The sequence below is a fragment of the Schistocerca americana genome, chromosome 2 (genome assembly GCF_021461395.2).
Source record: "Schistocerca americana isolate TAMUIC-IGC-003095 chromosome 2, iqSchAmer2.1, whole genome shotgun sequence".
Classification (NCBI taxonomy): Eukaryota; Metazoa; Arthropoda; class Insecta; order Orthoptera; family Acrididae; genus Schistocerca; species Schistocerca americana.
The window spans coordinates 997,885,204-997,906,571 of NC_060120.1; positions in this window are offsets into that span (position 1 = coordinate 997,885,204).

Here is a 21,368-nt window from a genome sequence, read left to right on the forward strand (position 1 = left end):
TGTGCACATAATGGTAGCTGAATTTATGGCAGAACTTTGCAACACACGAGTGATTCCTTCCACAGATGTCATGCTATACTTCACAACCACCCTCCGTCGTGTCGACAGTCCTCGTTCGTCGGTACATGAGGCCTATCTTGTATTGTTGTAGTTATGGTTGTTCCTTCACGACCACGTCAACAACAGTTGTCTTGGGCAGCCTTAGAGGGCTTGAAATTCTCCTGATTAACTTGTTTGTCACGTGACACGCAATGACTAGTGCTGTGTTGGCAGAAGAGCCAACATCGTGTTACTAGTAGAGGCCGAAATGTACGCGTTTTAGCTCTCGCAGGCTGGCGTGAGGCGGGAAGAACTATACTGACGTGAGGTCTGGAATATGACAAGGAATTAGAATTCAGAAAGCGGACATAATTAGTTTGATACTTAACTTTAATCCATTAATGATGAACGTCGCTCTTGACGGTACATGATTCAGTATCATCTGTTCAGAATACATTCTTGAAGAATATGGCGCCTTGCTAGGTCGTAGCAAATGACGTAGCTGAAGGCTATGCTAAACTGTCGTCTCTGCAATTGAGAACGTATGTAGACAGTGAACCATCGCTAGATAAATCGGCTGTACAACTGGGACGCGTGCTAGGGAGTCTCTCTAGACCAGCCGTGTGGCGGCGCTCGGTCTGCAATCACTGATAGTGACGACATACGGGTCCGACGTATACTAACGTACCGCGGCCGATTTAAAGGCTATCGCCTAGCAAGAATGGTGTCTGGCGGTGACACCACAACTAGTCCACGTTCGAAGTCACTGAGCCCTCCGGACAGACCCATACTGCAATCATTGGCTCTCTTCTTAGACAACATTGGCGAATCTACCTCTCGTCATATCTAGTGGTCAATTCTACACGACATAGGGGTGTGCAGATACTTTTGGTCAGATAGTGTAGTTACGAGAGAGGCAATCATGCAGGTCAATGACCACCAGACACATTTGCTTGACTCAATTCTTATATTGCTTCTGGACATAATGTTATTTGGCTTGGTCAACATATATGGAGCAACCTAAAGTCGAAATACACATAAACGGTATATCCAACGTCGTAGAAGACAGTGCCGTTAGGACCCTGCGCTAACTGATCAACGTGATTTTGCACTCTCAGCGCTCTCGAGTGGCAGTTGCCGGCTTTATTTGGCTCGCAACTCATACAGTTCATTCGCGAAAATGAACGCGTGCAGAATTACTGCACTGAAGCGCGAAAGAAACTAGCATGCGTATTCAAATACAGGGACATATAAACGGACAGAATATGGCGCTGAGGTCGCCTGCGTCTATATGAGACAAGTGTTAGACAGGTTACTGCTGCCAGAATGACAGGTCATCCAGATTTAATTGAGTTGCAACTTGTTGCTACAGTCGTCGCACGAGCGATTGGATGCAGCATCTACGAGGTAACGATGAAGTAGGTATTTTCCCGTAACGCCATAACACGAGTGTACCGTGAATATCAGGAATCCGGTAAAACATCAGATCTCCGACATCGCTGCGGCCGGAAAAAATATCCTGCAAGAACGAGACCAACGACGACTGAACAGAATTGTTCAACGTGACAGAAGTGCAGCCCCTCCGCAAACTGCTGCAGATTTCTGTGCTGGGCCATCAACAAATGACAAAGTGCGAACCATTCAACGAAACATCGTCGATATTGGCTTTTGGAGCCTAAGGCCCACTCGTTTACCCTCGATGCCTGAACGACAAAGAGCTTTAAGCCTTGCCTGGGACCGTCAGCACCGACATTCGACTGTTGATGACTGGAATCATGTTGCCCAGTCGGACGAGTCGCGTTTCAAATTATATCGAGAGGATGGTCGTGTACGGGTATGAAAACAACATCATGAATCCATGGACTCTGCATGTGGGCAAGGGACTGTTGATGATGGTGGAGGCTCTGTAATGATGTGGGATGTGTGCAACTGGAGTTGTATGGGATCCCTGATACGTCTAGGTACGACTCTGAAATGTGACACAGACCTAAGCATCGTGTCTGATCATCTGCATCCATTCATGTCAATTGTACGTTCCGACGGACACTATTTTAGCAACACCGTGCGAAATCCCATACGTCCAGAATTGCTAGAGTATCTCCAGGAACTCTCTTCTGATTTTAATCGCTTCCACTGACCACCAAACTCCCCAGACATGAACATTATTGAGAATATTTGGGGTGCCTTGCAACGTGCTGTTCAGAAGACATCTCCATACAACCCCCCCCCCCCCCCCTACCCCTCGTACTCTTACGAATTTATGGACAGCCATGCAGGAATCATGGTTACAGGTCCCTCCAGCACTACTTCAAACATTAGTCGAGTCCATGCCACGTCGTGTTGCGGCACTTCTAAGTGCTCGGGAAGTCCCTACACCATATTAGACAGGTGTATCAGTTTTTTGGCTGCTTAGTCTATGTTAGTTCCATTAAAACACACATTTCCTGTCTTGATAATATGCTATTCATGTTTCTGTCCGTGGTATACATAAATAAAATCTTCAGTATCTGTGAACGTGTAATAATACTGAGTATTAAAAAACAGTCTTAATGTCGATTTTTTATTTATTTAGTGCCGACCGGTTACAGCCCATCACATGGGGAGTTAATTTATAGCAATCACTGTTTCTCCACAACCATATTGTTCAAACATCTAATAAGACTGAAATGAAAGATACATGTACACTCAGGAAGGACATCGGCTTGTAAAATATCAGCAAATCGAACAAACTCATTACAGACAAAGAATGCGCTAATATTTATAGAATATCAAATATTAAAGAAGTTACTTTTATTAATTTCATTGCAAACTCCCACAACCTTTTAGAAAACACGATGGTGGAAAGAAATTGGATGTAGAAGGATTCGAACCCTTTTCGAATCCACCCACCATTGAGGATCGGGGAACCTTTACCAACTTTACCATTCCCAATGTTCTAAACGTTTTATTAGCAGAAATCTTAATGATATTTAGTTATAGCGCATTCTAACAGGAATTATACATTTTCATGAATCTTCGGTGCATCCTTGCCTTGAGACTTTACTCTCACAACACGCGAATTATTACGCGAAGTTAACTAAATAGAGAAGTTCTGTAACCATCAATACATTTCTAGTCATTTTATTGTACCAAATAGTACCAATTACGATTCGTTCTCGAGAAGTTGAATGTTCTGGTACTTAAAAACAGTATATATTCAGAAGGTGTGACGTATAATACAAAACCCACCGAATATGAAGTTCTATTGTAACCGAGATATAGAGCATGGTGCCTTGCTATCTCCGTGACGTAGGGAGCGTTCCTGCCTCCTGTTGGTTTCACTTTACGTGGCACGGTGCCGAAGTATCGCAGGACTTATTGTGTTTCACGTGTCCAAATGGCTCCACAACGAGCAGGAGCAGCAAGTGGCGTCACAAAACTCGTAAAGCGCCTCGTCAGCGTTGTCTAACTCTTCCGTCGGCTTTAGCAACAGTTAAAAAGAGTTTGGAGACTACAGAAAACCATTCTGCCGACGAGGAAACAAATATACAAACAGATACTAGCGCTACGCAGCCCGTTGCCGTGTCAGTCGTACAAGTTTGCCGTGTCATCTCTAGCGAACGTATTCCACCTGGGACCAAACCTTGTAGTGCCCTCGGTGTTTACAGAGTACACCAACAGATCGCCAGCCGGCACCCTGGGAAGGGTACGGGCGCCTCCGCCTGCTGCGACTCTCGCCGACAAGAATTTGCAGCGATTGTGGCGTCGGGCTGCGTTGTTCCGCCGAATGTGCGACAAGGAGGGAGAATCAATAACACGGCGGATTCCACCTTGCCGTGCGGCGGAGGTAGTCGGGGCAGGCGGCGGCGGCGGCAGAGGCATCCGCGAGGGTGGGAACACTCCATCCCCCACCACCACTCCATGGCTGCGGGGGTGGGTGGCGGAGGGGGCGACAGCAGAGGCTGGCTTTCCGCGGCGCTGCGCACCGAGCTCATTTCCTGCCGCCCCCGCATCAGATAGATTAAGTGAAAGTTAAATATACAAATTAATACTTAGGCCCCTCCCCGCTCCTCGAATTGCGGCGAGCGTGCAGTTAATATCTTAGGCAACTGCGGCGCCGGGGTCGCCTGCTCCCTGGCCCGGTAATTATCCGCTCCACGGCACCTGCCCCGGTGTCGCCTCTTCCGCCGGCTGCGCCATAAAACGCCTCGCTGCGGGCGTTTAGCTGCCGATCGGGGAAACAGCAGAGCAGCGGTCGCTGCAAAACGGCCAATTTCTTTCGTGGCGCACCATGCTTCACAAATAACAGTTGTTCAAAGCTTAGATCACGCATGTATACTTATCGAACCCCCCTATAGCTGCTATATTAAGGTCTCTATATCTAAATCTCCATATATACTCCGCTAGTTACCGTACGGTGCTTGGCGGAGGGTACCCTCAACCGGTACCAGTTATTTCCTGCCTGTTAAACTCGCCAACAGAGCGGGGCAAATGCGGCTGTCATCAAGCCTCCGTATGAGCCCTGATCCTCATATCTCACCTTCGTGGTCCTTACTTGAAACGTACGTAGGCGGCAGTGGAATTGATCAGCAGTCAGCTTCAAATACCAGTTATATAAATTTTCCCAATAGTGTTCCTCGAAAATAATGACGTCTTCCCTCCGGGGATTCCCATTCGAGTTCCCGGTAACAAATCCGCCAGCCCACCTCTGAATTGCTTCGATGTCTTCCTATAGTCCGAGCTCGTACGGATCAAAAACACTCGAGCAGTTCTCAAGAATAGGTCGCATTAGCGTCCTATAAGCCGTCTCTTTTACACTTTCCCAACCGAAGTCATCCATTTGCTTTCCTTACTACAATGCTCTAGTGCTCGTTTCGTTTCATTTCATATCGCTTTGCAACATTATGCCCAGATATCTAAACGACGTGACTGCGCTAGGCAGGACACTACTAATGTTGTATCCCAACATGCCACTCATCCGCATCAACTTACATTTTTTCTACCTTTATTGTTAGATGTCTTTTATCACATCAATTAGAAATTTTACCTGAGTTATCTTGTATCCTTCTAGACTCACACAACTTCTGCTTCTTCCCGTACACTACAGCTTCATAAACAAACAACCGCAGATTGCTACCCACCCTGTCCGCCAGATCATTTGTGTATATAGGAAAGAATGGCGGTCCTCCCACACTTCCCTGGGTCACTCGAGACGATTCCTACGTCTCTGATGACTACTTCTCGTCGAGGACAACACAGTGGGTCAAGAAGTCTTTGAGCCACTCACATGTCTGTGGACCAGTTCCATACGCTCGTACCTTCGTTAACAGACTGTAGTGGGGCGCACTATCAAATGGTTTCTTGTAATCTATAAATATGTAATATACCGATCGCCCTTCATTCATAGCTCGCAGTATGTCATGTGTAGAAACGGCAAGGTGAGTTTCGCACGAGCGATGGTTTGTAAAATCATGCTGATACGTGGGCATAAGCTTCTCGGCCTCAAGAAAGTTGCCTATGTTCGAACTGAGAATATGTTTGAGGATTCTGCAGCAAAGCGATGTTAAGGATATATATATATATGTAATTTTGCGTCTTTTCATTCACGCTCCTTATACAGCTGTCATCAGTCCTTTTTTTCAGTCGCTTGGAACTTTGAACTGGGCAAGAGATTAACTGCAACGTAATTAAGAGGTCGGTGTCGTAGAGTTCCCTCTGTAAAACTGAATTGAGATTCCATCCGGAACTGGTGACTTACTTGTTTTCAACATCGAAACTACGCGAAGGAAGGGAAAAAGCGGAATTTATTTTATTAAGCATTACGCAAAGTGGACCCATCAGTTGCAGTAATTCTCTTTTGTAACTGAAAACAGTCATTTATATTAAGAATCGAAACACTTGTTGTATTAGGTTTACTCGTGCAGTAGCACAGCTAACAATACTTCTCCGAAAATCTCAGTATTAATGCCTTGGTTACCGTTTTTACGTTTGGTCAGGTGAAGGGAGAACGAACAGTTTGATTAATTGTATTAACGTTTCGTTTTACAATCGACAGACCCCTAGTTATTCTGTAAAGGCCATTCGCATCTGCTTAATAACTTTCGGAGTTATTCTTGATGGGAATAGTTAGTGACTCACCCTGTGCAGTGAAACAACTTCTTTGCCATTAGACGTTCGTGGAAACAAATTAAGAGCTCATTTACTTTTTACTCCCATAATATTGTAATGATATATGTTAATGTCACCTTACCTTCTGTCGGTTTAATTTCCTTGATAGCGTCTGTTACTATTCAGAATTGGTCCTAAATCCCGTGTCTCTTCTGACCCCATCAGTCACATGGATTTGCCTTTTGGTGCTTACGCCTCCTATTCAGGCGTGGGCCATGAGATGTACGGTACATCCTCATCTCCCTGCAGCAGCTACTGAACTGCACCGAGATATTGCAGCGTTTAACGGTAGAGTTAACCCAGGACTGGTCAAAGTGTCACAGAACCTCCGCAGAACTTTCACTTGTGTGCGCTTCAGATGCTTTTGTTTCGCCCAAGTCAAATGATCCCTAATATTGTATTTTTCAAATTTCACCAGCCAGTTTCCTGCTTCCCCATCTCTCAACGTTTCATGTTAATTGTTAAAATCTGTAGACTACACATTTGCTCAAAGTTTCCTGTAACGTGACCAACAACAGTACTTGGTTTCACAAAATTTGTGATTTGGTACACTCCACTTAATTTTTTCTGTAGCTGATGGCTTAAACCTCCCTCACTCCTCCCCTAAGACTTATACCTAGGTGCAGAAATGTGTTTTAGAAATTTTGTTTTTCACATGACATACCATTAAGTTTCCTGGCGTTGTTCTGCTGCACCATAAATCCATCTTTCTTAATTCTGAAAACTGTGTTAAAGTTTGTATAGTAAGTTATTTCTTTACAATTGCTTGGACATTATACAACCATTTTCGAAGGTCACTTATTTCCATTTCGTCATAAGTCAAATAAAAGAAAAGATGGTACCCAGTCAGGGTTTCAAAGTTACTGGTATATTAGTGACGTGCAAGACTACCATTCTCGTATATTATGAAAATTAAATTGAAATAGCTTTGCTTAAAAGACGGACTTACTACAAAATATGCAAGTGATTAGGTCAGGTGTAATTCACATGTGACACACTATGTTGAAAGGAACAGTCAACAACTCTGGGTAGAAATGGAAATTTGAGGGGCTTATAAGCAGAAAGTCGCACTTAAGAATGGATGAAATATCTTTATTCAGACTTAGATTACATTTTATCATGCTTGCAACTTGAGAGTGTTAGTCAAGAAATCAAACTAAGAATATGCAATGAACAAAAGATTATTCATCATAGAAGCATGAGATAGACTGAACATCTAACGGGCTGCGAGATACGCTGCAGAATAATGAAAATGCAATCCAATACATGTAAACTGGCACAGCCTCGAATAGATAGTTAGCACTCCTTAATATCAATTATGACTAGTTTCAGTTCAATAACAGAACAGTGAACATGACCAAATTCAGATCTTCTAATTGAGAAAAAAAGTTTCTTAACAGCATTTCGAAATGCAATTCTAAAGCATTTTATATAAAAATAGAATCAAACAGAACCTAAGATGGCGATAGAGCTAGCTCAAGCGAATATATACCAACAAATGGATACTACTATCAAAAAAGTATTAATTTATGAGGCCAAAAATAAAAATAAAAGTCTAAATGAAACAAAAACAATTAATAAGCTTCGGGAGAGTAATGCAATTATAACAAAACAGATAAGGAAACACAGGAATCATCATTCATGATGATGACTATATTAACGAACTACAAAGATTTTGGGATGAAAATGGTATTGCCAAATCCAATATGAAGAACACTCTTAAGAGGGAAGAAAACATATAATAATGTGTTTTGGTTCACAGACTGTGAAAAATTCAAATTTAAGTCTAGGGTCACATAAATGCCAGACCTTAGATAATGTGTAAATTTATACAAAGCAGAAAAACTGGTGGTCCAGTTGTGAAATAAGATACTAAATGACAAACTCAAGAAAGATTATGCCTTTCTACAATTGTACAACACGAAAAGCAACATTGAATTAGTCAACATTATTAATGACGTTATAGCAGTTCAAGGAGCCACCTTACCTTATATTACTATCATAGATCTGCATGAAAACGTTACACTCTAATAAATTACTGAAATCAATAAGAAGAACGTAATTAGATATGGAAAAATAAGCATCATTGAAATGGTTGAACTGACAGAATTTTTGGAGCTAGTTCTGGATTTTAATTATTTCTAAATTCAAGACAGAATATATCTTCAACCTTAAAGCTTATCAGTGACAAAGGAGCCCATCTGGAACAGTGGTAGATAGATTTATAAATGACAAGGAGTAGCAATTCTTTAATAAATTCCCACAAATAGCTGAAAAATTATACATCATAAATTGATGATTCTATTGTCTATAGGTAATCAAGCAGAATTAAATGATTTGGTGGGCAAAAGAAATGCAGTGCACGCTAAATATTTTTACAATTGAGTCGGAAAAAAATAACAAATTTCTTATATTTAACAGTAACCGAAGTTAGACTTAAAGCATAAAGTATCCATTTTTAGGAAGCCTACAGCCATACATGTCATTTAAAAGTCTAATCATGACATCTGCAGCTATATCAATTACTTTATGGTCACCGATATTCTCTAACGGCTGCTACCTTAAAATGAAGTACTGAGAGAACTTTACATCTCAAAACAAATAGCAATAAATAACGATTTCAAAAGCAATTATGCGGAACTACTGTACAAGAAGAGAGAAGAAAAAGAAAAACAGTGCCAGATGCCGCCGATAGGAAGCATAAATGTTCTTCGCTGTTATTCAGGACAGGCTCAGATTAGACCTTGCAATTTTAAGTAATAGGAAATCACAAGACGTTACACTTCAGAGATATTTGTTTTTAGCACTCCGTCTTCAGGCCACAAGTGGCCCATCGGGACCATCCGACCGCCGTGCCATCCTCAGATGAGGATGTGGATAGGAGGGGCGTGTGGTTAGCACACCGCTCTCCCGGTCGATATGATGGTTTTCTTTGACCGGAGCCGCTATTATTCGGTCGAGTAGCTCCTCAATTGGCATCACGAGGCTGAGTGCACCCCAAAAAAATGGCAACAGCACATGGCGACTGGGTGGTCACCCATCCAAGGGCCAGCCACGCCCGACAGCGCTTAACTTCGGTGATCTCACGGGGACCGGTGTATCCACTGCGGCAACGCCGTTACCGATATTTGTTTTTAATAACTTCTATTTACCTTCTCTCTCTCTCTCTTTTTTTATACAGCCTTTATACCTTCACATCGATTAAGGAACTTTTCCTTCTCTAACGACCAGTACGAGAACAAAATTCAGACTCCACAAAATGTCTTACATCGAATTATTACGTGCTTAACCCTTAACAATCATATATAGTTTCGTAGTACAAACAATGCTAATTTATTCCGTGCACTAGAAAGTCTTTGATACACTGAGCACAAAATTGAAAATAATATGATTATAATTACATTTTTAATATCATGAATACTTCTTTAAATCATGAAAATAAGGTTTGACATCGTCGTAATATTAATTTTCATCGTTGTAGCACTGCATTGCCACCTTTGGATGTACAGTCACACTTGTTTGACTGGACATCCAAGCAGGCTTATTTTTCTTGTCTGTTCTGTTTAAAGTTCACTGTGTTCTTTCACTTGGAAGCATGTGCTTCGTTTACTTTTAAGCCTCAGGGATTTTGAGTTACGCTCCCCCATTCGGGCAAAGGCCAATGGGAAAAAAAACGGAAAAAAACCACGGGGGAGCGAGCACATCTTCCTTACCCTCTTTTTTAAGTTTCAACATTTGAATATTCACTTCGTATGACATTTAATAATGGTACCATTTCAAGATAGTGCTGCTGCTGACGATGGCTGGCGACTTGGTGTACTGCAATACCGTTGTCTCTCCCCATCAGGTAAGTCTGCGATGGACTGCGATGACGTGGCAGGGTGCGGCAAGGGATGATGGATGACGTCGCTGCAGTATGCTGCCCTCAGCGACACATGTGCTCAGCATCCCAGCATACAGACACATGAAATTCAAACAGCAGTATCAGTTCCTTCAATTAATATCTAAATTACATCATATTTCACGCACTCTTTAACTCAACAAGAAGAGTGAGTGTGTGTGTGCTTTTTTTTTTTTTTTTTTTTTTTTTTTTTTTTTTTTTTTTTTTTGTGAGGTGTTCGACTGTTTGTGAGTTTCTTTATTATGATGCGAGTCCATTAGTCCTTCCGACGTATCTGACTATCTGCAATTAAAGGTTCATGTAATTACGTTCCTACATTGATACAGTTCTGCAACGGGTTTAATGATATAGTCAGTAGCAGTTCCCAACACTGTTACGACTCACCACTGTTGCTGACTGATCGATAAAAACACTTGCTCTTGAGTTTTAGTTTACCTGGAATGTTACGTCCGCGCATGTGGTCCCAAACACACTCTGAATACTTAGCATTACTAAACACTCGTAGCACAAAATTTGAAAACGAAATCATAGTAACACAACGCACTCATTGAGCGTCCACTTTTGTGTTAAATTCCACTCTTTCGCCAGTGAAATAAAGTTCGTACGCGCAGAGTATATTGTTCACAAGAAGTGTTTGTTCATAGGTCATCTGTGACATGTTCACTCCACCAAGTAGTCCCTCGATCACAGTTATCAAGTCTGACAAGGTAAAGGGTAATGCAGTATGTAAAGGGGGACGAAAATCTAATAGTCATGGGCGACTGGAATGCAGTTGTAGCGGAAGGAGTAGAAGAAAAGGTTACAGGAGAATGTGGGCTTGGGACAAGGAATGAAAGAGGAGAAAGACTAATTGAGTTCTGTAATAAGTTTCAGCTAGTAATAGCGAATACCCTGTTCAAGAATCACAAGAGGAGGAGGTATACTTGGAAAAGGCCGGGAGATACGGGAAGATTTCAATTAGATTACATCATGGTCAGACAGAGATTCCGAAATCAGATACTGAATTGTAAGGCGTACCCAGGAGCAGATATAGACTCAGATCACAATATAGTAGTGATGAAGAGTAGGCTGAAGTTCAAGACATTAGTCAGGAAGAATCAATACGCAAAGAAGTGGGATACGGAAGTACTAAGGAATGACGAGATACGTTTGAAGTTCTCCAACGCTATAGATACAGCAATAAGGAATAGCACAGAAGGCAGTAGAGTTGAAGAGGAATGGACATCTCTAGAAAGGGCCATCACAGAAGTTGGGAAGGAAAACATAGGTACAAAAAGGTAGCTGCGAAGAAACCATGGGTAACAGAAGAAATACTTCAGTTGATTGATGAAAGGAGGAAGTACAAACATGTTCCGGGAAAATCAGGAATACGGAAATACAAGTCGCTGAGGAATGATATAAATAGGAAGTGCAGGAAAAATGTGAAGACATCGAAAAAGATATGATTGTCGGGAGGACAGACTCAGCATACAGGAAAGTCAAAAGATCCTTTGGTGACATTAAAAGCAACGGTGGTAACATTAAGAGTGCAACAGGAATTCCACTGTTAAATGCAGAGGAGAGAGCAGATAGGTGGAAAGAATACGTTGAAAGCCTCTATGAGGGTGAAGATTTGTCTGATGTGATAGAAGAAGAAACAGGAGTCGATTTAGAAGAGATAGGGGATTCAGTATTAGAATCGGAATTTAAAAGAGCTTTGGAGGACTTACGGTCAAATAAGGCAGAAGGGATAGATAACATTCCATTCCATCAGAATTTCTAAAATCATTGGGGGAAGAGGCAACAAAGCGACTATTCACGTTGATGTGTAGAATATATGAGTCTGGCGATATACCACCTGACTTTCGGAAAAGCATCATCCACACAATTCCGAAGACGGCAAGAGCTGACAAGTGCGAGAATTATCGTACAATCAGCTTGACAGCTCATGCATCGAAGCTGCTTACAAGAATAATATACAGAAGAATGGAAAAGAAAATTGAGAATGCGCTAGGTGACGATCAGTTTGGCATTAGGAAAAGTAAAGGGACGAGAGAGGCAATTCTGACGTTACGGCTAATAATGGAAGCAAGGCTAAAGAAAAATCAAGACACTTTCATAGGATTTGTCGACCTGGAAAAAGCGCTCGACAATATAAAATGGTGCAAGCTGTTCGAGATTCTGAAAAAAGTAGGGGTAAGCTGTAAGGAGAGACGGGTCATATGCAATATGTACAACAACCAAGAGGGAATAATAAGAGTGGACGATCAAGAACGAAGTGCTCGTATTAAGAAGGGTGTAAGACAAGGCTGTAGCCTTTCGCCCCTACTCTTCAATCTGTACATCGAGAAAGAAATGATGGAAATAAAAGAAAGGTTCAGGAGTGGAATTAAAATACAAGGTGAAAGGATATCAATGATACGATTCGCTGATGACATTGCAATCCTGAGTGAAAGTGAAGAAGAATTAAATGATCTGCTGAACGGAATGAACAGTTTAATGAGTACACAGTATGGTGTGAGAGTAAATGGGAGAAAGCCGAAGGTAATGAGAAGTAGTAGAAATGAGAACAGCGAGAAACTTAACATCAGGATTGATGGTCACGAAGTTAATGAAGTTAAGCAATTCTGCTACCTAGGCAGTAAAATAACCAATGACGGACGGAGCAAGGAGGACATCAAAAGCAGACTCGCTATGGCAAAAAAAAGGCATTTCTGGCCAAGAGAAGTCTACTAATATCAAATACCGGCCTTAATTTGAGGAAGAAATTTCTGAGGATGTACGTCTGGAGTACAGCATTGTATGGTAGTGAAACATGGACTGTGGGAAAAACGGAACTGAAGAGAATCGAAGCATTTGAGATGTGGTGCTATAGACGAATGTTGAAAATTAGGTGGACTGATAAGGTAGGGAATGAGGAGGTTCTACGCAGAATCGGAGAGGAAAGGAATATGTGGAAATCACTGATAAGGAGAAGGGACAGGATGATAGGACATCTGCTAAGACATGAGGGAATGACTTCCATGGTACTAGAGGGAGCTGTAGAGGGCAAAAACTGTAGAGGAAGACAGAGATTGGAATACGTCAAGCAAATAATTGAGGACGTAGGTTAGCACAGGAAAGGAATTCGTGGCGGGCCGCATCAAACCAGTCAGTAGACTGATGACCAAAAAAAAAAAAAAGAAAAAAAAAAGTCCTTGTGCTACCCATAAGAAGGGCTTTATACAGTCTACTTACATAACGATAAATAACTGAATGATTGTACATATCAAATGAAGTACATAATTGTAGTCATTTACAATATGAAAGCAAATCCTAAGTCATATATTTTCTCAAAAAGGTGCTCGTGGACTTACAATTAATTGTGCAGTGATAAACACAAGTCTGTATATGTTTGTCTGTGTAATGATCTGTTCAGTCATGGACCACAACTTGTTCGACCTGGTTTATAGCTCATGCAAGTCCGAGCACTAACATATGGTGGAAAATTTGTTAAACCTATACGTAACTCGCATAAATTTTACATGTTGTAAGTGTATCCTGTACACAGTCTGAAAGAAAAAAAAGAACATAACCTGCTCACCCTAGCGAGTTCAAAATAGTTAACAGTCAACAAAATGAAAGGTTTATTTTCTAAAGTCACTGCATCCTATTGTTGTGTGATACATGCAGTTCTGTTCACTGTTCGTAGTTTCACACGCATAAGTTCCTGAAAGTTTACTAAATCTCAACAACTTTGTATTATGTTTGATTAAGTGTCTTAGGGTGGAATCATCTTGAAGCAATTCTTCTTCTCCTTGCTGCAACTCGGCGTCCTCTTCTCCGTCGAACTGGAGCTGAAATTTTCTTACAACTAATTCGTATTCTGAGAGTCTCTTCCTCCAAGCAGTACCGATGCTTCCAATGTTGTATGTTCCTATTCTCCCACACGCCACATCGCAGTGTGTCCATGAAATACCTATACACTAATCCATTAATTAATAATTGTCACGTAGCCTACTCGCACAGTACTTGAGTCTTTGATGTTTGACTTCACCTCAATACGACACACGTAAAAGGTCATCTACTGTACTTAAGATACATATCTTTTCAAGTCTTTGAGACTGTATAGCCCTTTCTGTCTATTTGAGTTGGGATATACCAAGAAATAACTATTAAAAACCTGTCGATAAATGTGGTATGTAGTTCACAACACTTTCAAACGGCTCTATGTATTCTACCCACTTAGTTTGTTTAGCTGAGCAGTACGTTCTCACAAAGCAATTAAACTCGCGGAACCCACGTCCCGTGGGATTACCTTGGGGGTGGAACTTCGAAATGAAAATTGGTTTTATATTATGTTTCTCTAAGAATTTCTTCCAGGTAACACTCGTAAAATTTGAGGCATTGTCAGAGAGTAATGTTTCTGGCGTTCCGAAATGAGGTATGTAATCATTTTCCAATCAGTTTATTATCGTCCTCGTGGCTGTTGTTTTTGTAGCAAGTAGCTTTACAAACTTAGTCAAGTTATCTAGCACTGCTACAAGGTATTTTATCCCTCCTCTGGCAGTTTTCAGACGTCCAGCGATGTCAATACTTAAAAGTTGGCGCGAAGCAGTTGGAACAATTGACTGCATTAATGTCTGCGATGATAAAGCACACGGCCTTACGTGCTGGCAAATGTCACATGCTCGCATCATCCGTAGGATCTTTCTATACATGTTATTAAAATGGCAATACATTCTTAGTTTCGATAGGCACTTCCTTGAACCGAAATGACCCCAAACATTATGTGTATATGTTATTAACTTTTGCTCACAGTGCTGTGGGACACATACTAGCCAGTTTCGTGAATCCACATGCATTCTAAAGAATAACATATCCTGATGTAACATGTAATATTTATGCAATTTCGAAGCAGGATCCGTCCTCAGTTGATCCTTGATCTCGTGCCAAATATTATCTGTATCCTGTTTTTGTGCCATATTTTTACAAATGTCTAGAAAATATTTACGTTTAACATTGTCCGCCATTAGTAACACTTTAATATCCGATGCTTCTTCTGTGAATTCACTAAATTGATGTAAACCTTGGCGTAGCCTAAACAAAGCATCTGCCACAATATTATTACTTCCTTTGATGAAAATAATCTGGAAATCATACTCCTGCAACGCTAATATCCATCTTGTCAAACGTGCATGGAGAAGTTTACAGGTCAGCAGGAAACTCAAAGTCTGATGATCACAGTATACCCGAACGTCTCTGCCATAAACATAATAATGAAATTTGCGAAACGCCCATACCACTACCAATGCTTCAAGCTCTGTAGTGGAATATGCGCGTTCGCATTCCGATAATACACGACTTGAGAAAGATATTATTTTTCTTTGCTCGTGTCCGTCTACTGTTTCTGTTTGAAATAAACACGCACCTAACCCAGTACATGAAGCATCTGAGGTTATGCAAAAATCCTTACTGAGATCTGGATGGTGCAATATTTCAGCATTTAACAAGCAATGCTTGATCGTGTCGAAATCATGTGCACACTGGACAGTCCACACCCACGGCGCATTATTTTTCAGAAGCCCCAATAGATGTTCGCTGTTAACCCATTGATTAGGCACGAACTTTCGGAAAAAGGATACTAGACCCATATATGCCTTTAATTATCTTTTGTTGGCCGGATATGGACAATTTCTGATAGCCTCGAGTTTCGTGCTATCCGGGAAGATTCCCTCTGATGATACTATATGTCCTAGAAACTTTATCCCCGTCTTTCCAAACTTGGACTCCTTAAGGTTAACCGTAACACCTGCAAGTTCAAATTTGTGTAACACCAAGTTAATTAATTTGATATGCTCGTCCCAAGTTGGTGAAGCAATCAATAAATCGTCCACATAGACAGTAACTTGCTCTAACAAATCCGGGCCTAGGACAGTGTCAAGCGCATTAATAAAGGCTCTGGCACTGACATTCAATCAGAATGGCAATACTCTGAATTGATAGCTTCTTCCTCTATAAATAAATGCTGTATATATCCTAGATCTTGGCGTTAAGACCACCTGCCAGTATGACGCGCGGAGGTCGAGGCTTGATAGATACTTTATCCCATGGAACATCTGTAATAGTTCTTCTAGATTCTCAGGCCGCGTCCTGACAGGCATAATAATTTGATTAACCCGGCGAGCGTCGAGAACCAACCTTACGCTTCCATCGGATTTCATTACCGGTAAAAGTGGGTTACTATATGGTGATAACGAGGCCTCAATAATTCCCCATTCCAGCATTCGTCTAATTTCTTTTGTTAATGCTTCCCTTTTCGCGCTGGGTATTGAGTACGTTTGATGACAGTAAATTTCATGGGGAAACACTTGCATGTCGTACACGTAACCCTTAATTAGTCCTGGTTTTTTCAAAAATACTTTACGATAATTAGTAAGTGTGTCTAATAATTGCTTTTGTTGCAGACTGTCAAGACAAGAGGATTGTTGTACTTTTTCTACTATTTCAGAGAGGTGGATATTCTCCTCGTCCTTCACATTCCATGACCGGGAATGTACTGCAATTGAAACTATTTTGAAGCCGCCATAAATGTGTGCGAATCGGTTCTATCTTTAAAATTTGACAATATTTGCAATGCAATTCTTTGGTCTTTACCAAGTCTAACCTGACTCTCGTGTCACCGAAACACATGCTGCATTCACCCTTTGCGAGATCGATTATAGTTTCCGTCTCTCGCAAAATATCTAATCCGAGGAGACAGTTCACGGCTAAATTCTTTACAATAAGGAAGGTGCACTCTTTGGCTTCCATTCCAAAATTAATACAAATCCGTGTCTGTTCCCGAACTAGTTGGGCTTTCTGACTAATGGCTCCTGTAACTCGACAATTAGTGACTGGAAAAACCGGAATCTTTCTAATCTTCTTTAAGTGAAGAAAGAACGATTCATTCAGCACAGAAACAGATGCTCCAGTATCTAAAATCACCGTAGTTTGAATACCATAAATATCACAAACTATAGCTGCTTGTACAACTTCCCGTTCAAACAAATTACACTTCTTCCGAAAATCTTGACATAATTCCTCTCGTATATCGACTCCGTCATTATATCTTAACATCTGCATAGTTGAACAACGTTGCTGAGCCACATCAACAGAATTATTCCTACACACTGCATCTTTTGCGTCGTTCGACCCGATCGCTGCTGATTCTATGCGACACACATTCTCATTGCCACTACAGCTGGTTGTCTGCACGCTTGATTGCTCGTTATTACTAACATCATTCATGCAAGTGCCCCCTAGACGCCCTGCGACTGACACACGGGAGCAGAATGTCGTCGCATCTAGTTTGACTGACTGGTACTGGTTGATGGTTGCGGTTCACTTACCTCAATGATCTTGACATTTTGATTCGGTGGTTTCCATGGCTGCGCATTCATATGCTGCTGCATGTTATTTGACATATTTGTATTGTACGGGGGTTGTACATGGTTTTTGTTGTGATATTGCGCTGGCCTAGGCTGCTGCCATTGCTGTTGTGCATAATTCTGTGTTTACCAGTTATGTGGTGGTTGCATGTTTTTCTGATTATTAGAAAAATTACCGTGATTGTAATTGGGTTAGCTCTAAAATCTCGTTTCCGTTTCTTTGAAAAGCTTCCGTTATTGTTTTGTCCACTATTGTTCTGTGGATAATAATTGTGATTCGGTGCATTACCGTTCTGTCCATTTGTGTTCATATTGTGGTTCTGCCATCCTGAAAAATTCGGACTATTCCAATGATTTTAATTCCCATATTAGGTGTTTCTATTACTATTGTTCTTGTGGTTTCACCCATTGCCATTACCATTACCATTATTCGACGAATTATTCCCATAATGGTGTCTGCCTCTTCGATAACCAAATCTAAAGAGTCCAGTAGAGGTAGAAAATGTTCCTCGTTGTCTTCAGGAATGTGAAACAATTCCTCCTTTAGATCACGCGGTAACTTCTCCTTTAATATCTTTAAAACCCCACACTCAGGAACTGGTGTGGATAAATATTTCACTTTGTCCAGATACTTTACGAAATATTTCCGCAAAGTACCGCCTTTTCTATTAAATGGCTCAGGACTATAAACTTCTTTTTTTAATCGTTCTTGTACACCACGCGACCAATACTTGTTTAGAAAAGCTTGTTCAGATTCATCGAAGGAGCTACATTGTTCAGCTTTCTGTGTCGCCAACAACGCTGGCTCACCTTCAATATGGGTAATGGTAAAGACAGTTTTCTCCCTTTCGTCCCAACTTTTTGTCATTATTCCGCGGATCCCTTTGATAAACACAAATGGATTCGGTCCGTTCTTATCATTGGTAAACTTCTGAAACAGTGAATTCTTCACTTACGCATCCTGAGACACCAATGATTGTGTATGGTCTGGATAAACGGATTTTACTCCACGTGTTGGATTGATATTATTGCCCGTCTGCCCCTTACTTTCAGTTAAAGGCGTTTCGTAATGATCAGGGTGTATTTCTGTGATACTAACACACTCCGGTGAACTGTTATGAGATGTTTGCATACGTGTTTCATTAAGCACTTTCTGCACATTTTCTAATTCAGTCTGGAGTTCATGAATCTTTGTGTTGTTTTCATGTACCAGTTGTGTTCCTGCTCGTTGTAACATCACAGGTAGTTCCTTCTGTATAACAGTACTAATTTGTTTATCTTTGTCATTTAGCCATGTGTTGAATGTGGTCACAACGCGTTCTTCTTGTTCTTTGCATTTTTGTTCTATTACGTTTTGATTATCAACCGTAAGATTTTCTATACGTGTACTTATGTTGCGTATTTCTGCTTCCAAAGAAATGTGTGTTTGTTGCAATTTGTCCACATCCTGGGTTACTTGCTTTACAGTCTGTGGTAAGTCATGGTATGTTTGTTGCATACTTGAAATGTTGTTCTGTATAGCAGACAACTGGGCACCTATTTGCTGTCGTAGCTGGCGATCGTGTTCTTTTAACCGGTTTTCAAGCTTTTGATCTATCTCTTTTGAGAACTGTGAAAAGCTTAACTGCGTACGCTCGTCTAATTGACTGATGCGTTCATCCAAGGTCCTAATCCGTTCATCTACTCTGGTAATACGTTTATCTAAATTATTATTAATCTCAGTTGCAAGCTGTTTAGCAGTTTCTTGTTCACGCTGTATCTGTGATTGTTCCTGTATTTTAAAAATTTGTTCCATTTTCATCATTAAGAGAGAAAATGGATCCATTACTGTTTGTGTTGGCTCTACCGGTGGTAAATCGACTGTAACTGGTGTTTCTTGTGGTTTTGCTTCAGTATGCACTTGAACTACCGTCTGTATTCTGCCTGAGTGTTCTGCAGCAGATGGATCAATGACTTTAATATTAGTGTCCTGTTCTATATCCTCTGTCTGATCTGAAAAAGTATTATCAATTTCTACATCACTATTCCTTCCTCCTCTGGATGTTCTAATGTTACTTCCTGCTGTGTAGCTTTTCTTACACGTCGCACTGTTTTCATCATGTTTGCAAATGTTTGGGTGCAAGCCTAATCGGGAAAACGTCACACGCAACACATCAATTTTTCCGTCACACAAAACATAAAATAATTACTACACTGCACCAGATTGGAATCAGTACTATAAATGTTCACTTACGTTTGATTAAAATTCAGTTCCAATCTCGTTCAGTTAACCTCTACTGAAAACACTTGATGCTGTATTTTACTGATCCTTCTCGCAGTTATTTAAATATAATTGACTCTTATAGTTTCCTAAGAGGACACACTCACAAAGTGTAATTTTTATATTTCACTAGGTTGAAGAGGATGTTGTGACTACCTTATGCAATGCTTCGGTCTGCTGCCGCTGGGGTGGAATGGTACAGCAAAATTATCGTGCTTAGGGTCATCGTAGATTTCCGCTCCTTACAGAATGATACAAATAGAATAAACACACATTAGCACACACATATAAGCTAGTCCTGTCACGGTCGCCACTGAATTGCCCCCTCTGTTTATTGATTGGATAGCCACTGAATTGCTATTTATTTATTTAATGCGATAATAATAATTATTAAAAGGTGGCAATTTTATTTATGCACTGTTTTTACTCTTTCGATTGTTGCGAGTCAGCGACAGTGCAGTGCTGCTCGCTTTGGAGAATACACATTTTATAAGAATTATTTGGTCCAGGAAACACTTTTGCGATCACGGTTGCGATTTAGACGGTATTCGTGTAATTGTACTGATTAGAAGTTATCGTTTCCGAAAGACGCAGGTTCGATTAAATCTGTGTGCACTTTTGCACGTATAACGAAAATATTCATAACACGTCGCGTAACAAAAAGAAACATGCGAATCACAACCGCGATCAAACGAAGAAAACATATGATAACATAAATGTTCTTCGCTGTTATTCAGGACAGGTTCAGATTAGACCCTGCAATTTTTAGTTATAGGAAATCACATGACGTTACACTTTAGAGATATTTGTTTTTAATAACCTGTATTTACCTTCTCTCTCTCTCTCTCTTCTTTACAGCCTTTATACCTTCACATCGATTAAGGAACTTTTCCTTCTCTACCGACCAGTACGAGAACAAAATTCAGACTCCACAGAATGTCTTACATCGAATTATTACATGCTTAACCCTTAACAATCATATATAGTTTCGTAGTACAAACAATGCTAACTTATGCCGTGCACTAGAAAGTCTTTGATACACTGAGCACAAAAATGAAAATAATGTAATTATATTTACATTTTTAATATCATGAACACTTCTTTAAATCAGGAAAATAAGGTTTGACATCGTCGTAATATTAATTTTCATCGTTGTAGCACTACAATGATCAGAATAGCTCCTCCTGGAGTTCCTTTCTCCGGTTTTTAATGATGTGATCCTGCTGTGAAACATATATGAACACAGTTGGAGAGAAACAGCGGCTGCTGGGCGCATTTGGGTATGGGGTGACAACGCCGAACCTACCGCAAGCTATTGAAAACAGGGATGCAAACTTAGCGACAGAACCAACAGAAGAAGTACATCACTACCGAATGGCCCAGTGGATGGAATTTCTAGCCTCTTTTCATTTTATTTTATTGTAAATTGATTTTAACAAATTTTAATAACAATTGTTTGTTGTCCTTTTATCGTAACGACAATGCTCGCAAGTGTTTTAGCAAAGACTTTAGAATTCTTATTCTTTCATCAATGACCAATATTTTTTTTATAAAGTTTAGTTCATCACAGTTTTGTCAGTCATTTACATACGCACAGGTACTGTAAGTGATTTAATGCGAGCACTTGTCTTAG